At 51.8% G+C, this 2,501-nt stretch overlaps 1 protein-coding gene across 1 annotated transcript in view; it reads right to left on the bottom strand.

The window, feature by feature from the left end:
* The window catches only part of NCKIPSD (NCK interacting protein with SH3 domain), a 14,742-nt gene that overhangs the window by 8,500 nt on the left and 3,741 nt on the right, over window positions 1-2,501 (bottom strand). The window lies entirely within an intron of this gene.

The following is a 2,501-nucleotide window of genomic DNA, read 5'->3' as shown; positions in this document are numbered from 1 at the left end:
GGTGCTGGTAGGAAAGCTGCTATTATGTATGAAAGGTACTTCTTGGAGACTTTCCAAGACCTTGCTTCCAAACTCTAAACAGAGCAGCGCAAAATCCAGCACGGGGAGCAGACACAACTGCCTACGACTGAAGGGAAAGGAGTCTGACAGCTAACTTGCACAAACACTGAGCTGCAACAAGGGAGAAAGTCACGGTTACAGACTGGATTATCCCTCCCTGTTTTCTTTGGAATTATTATGGCTAATTCTGCCTCGCTGTGGCTTATTATAAGCTCTTCCAACACTGATAGATGTGCAGGCCAGCTGCAGAGAGGGAAGTGGCTGTCCAGAAGAAATAAGACCCAAGCATCTGGCAGAAGAACTGGCCAGCAGCCAGCGTGCCCGCATCAGCCCCAGGGTAAAGTGCCTTCTCATCAAAGGCACCCAGCAACCACGCACAGAGCTTCTGCCTCCACTGCTCTTCAGTAACAAGCCAGGAGGGATCCCACAGAGCTGCTGTAGCCAGTTCGATGCTTCCCAGTTGCTCAGAGCTGGCAGCGATTGCTCTGGTCCCTGCCATCTGCAGAAGGGATTAGCTACTCCACAGAACGTCACTGCTATTCCCCAGTTTTCTGTACCAAAATAAGCTCAAGTCATTCTAGGATTCAAGGTCGTGTTTTCTCACCAGGTATCACTTGCCATTTGCTGGCAGGACACAGAGCAGTAAGCACCAGAATGGCAGGAGGGAACTACTAATGCCCTAAACCACCTCTGAAGGACAGGCACGTTCGGGTCGAGGATGGTTCCTTCTCTGCAGTCCTGCTGTGAAGACCAGAGGACCGGATGCTGCACAGATGACATCTGCACCAGCGCCTGCCACAAGCTTAGCTCGGGGAAGGCAGCATGGCATCAGGACACTGATTTGGGAGGCTGCTGTAACCAAAAGCGGTTTGTCAGCACAGGAAACCAGCTTTTCACCCCTTGTACTGCCCATGTATTACAGCAAGGAGGGAAAAATCCCTCATCTCAAGACAAAGCGAGGGAAAGAAGATACGCTGCCGAGCTGCAGGCTGGCAGTCTGGAGGAGGTCGCAGAGTCACCTTTTACCCACTTCCCCTGCAATGCTTTCAGGTCCCCAAGCAGAGCTAACACTTGCTGGGAGACAGGCCTGCTTCAGCCCCAAGAGCTGCACGGAGATCCGCAAGGGTGTGCAGAAATCACCAGCTCACAGCTCAGCGCTCCATCGTGACAAGAGGCTGAGTGAGCTGTGCTGTCGGGGAGGACGCAGCCGCTGGCAAAACGCCCCGCACAGCAAGGCTGCAACCAGGCAAGCAGTAACCAGGGTGATCAACCCGCCCTGCCTGCACGAAGGCAGCTCGGGGAACAGGGCAGGAGACTGAACCCTGTTGGGGCATGGTGCAGAAGACACTCAACTGGAGACAGCCTTTATGAATTTGTGATGGATGTACAATAAAGTTTATTTTTGGCAGCACAAAATCGGGAGCAATGTTGCCACAGATGCACAGTCATAGTCCTACAACCCAGTATTAACTGCTTCTTGGGCAGTAAAACCTCAGCCGAGAGAAGAAGCTTCTCGTGCACAACCAGATAAAACACCAACAGTGAGATAAGTTCACTGTGCAGAATTGATAAGCAGTGCTAGCACAAAGAGAAAGCGTAGCCAACACAGACATAATGATCTCGGTCCCGCACCACAGCACCAGGGCTTTGCCCTCCCCGAGCTGAAACACAGGTTTTCAGACACTTCCCGCCTTTGAAATAGCCACACTTCAAAGCATGTAAGCAAAGACAAGCACAAAGCCTTCTGAAACAGGCTTGATTTCCACCTTTTCCAGACACCAGATTAGCCCCGTTAGTCCTGCCCACCACACAGTCCGGCTGGCACAGCCTGGGGTGGAATGCTGGGGACAGGGCACCTATTATGCACATCCAAGGTGGTCATTGTGGACATTTACTTGGCTCTCATGAAATGGATGTAACTGTCCTTGTTCTGCACAAATTTGTCAATCCCCAGACAGTCTTATCACCAAATTATACTTCTCCACAGCTCCATGATGTCCACAGCAAACCAACAGGCTACAGACTGCAATCAGGGCAGCAGGGCTCCGAACACCGGGGCTCTTCTGATTTCATCCACACGGCCACTCTACAGCTATTCTAATTGTGGATCATGATTAGCACAAAACAATGGATTTTCAATGTCCCTCCGAGGGAAAAAGTAGCATACGCTACTGCCAGCACTGGTGGCCTGCGGGCTGACTTCAAAATGGGGAGCAAAGCTGCGAGTGCGCAGGGCCAGGCATGCGTGCAGAGCTGGAAGGTAACATCAGGGGATTATTACTGCCTGTTCACCTTGTTCTAAGGTTCTTCCTCAGCATCTGCTCCTGGCTGCTGGGAGATAAAGGACACTGGTTTAAGCAGAAGGGACAACACCAGTACAATCTGACCACACCACCACCATCGAGCTTCTGAGCCCATGGAACTCAAGAGCCAGGAAGGGC

Source organism: Buceros rhinoceros, unplaced genomic scaffold, assembly GCF_000710305.1.
Source record: "Buceros rhinoceros silvestris isolate BGI_N320 unplaced genomic scaffold, ASM71030v1 scaffold22504, whole genome shotgun sequence".
In the NCBI taxonomy this organism is placed as follows: domain Eukaryota; kingdom Metazoa; phylum Chordata; class Aves; order Bucerotiformes; family Bucerotidae; genus Buceros; species Buceros rhinoceros.
Note: the sequence above shows the minus strand (reverse complement) of the source record. Positions and strands in the feature narration are given on the sequence as shown.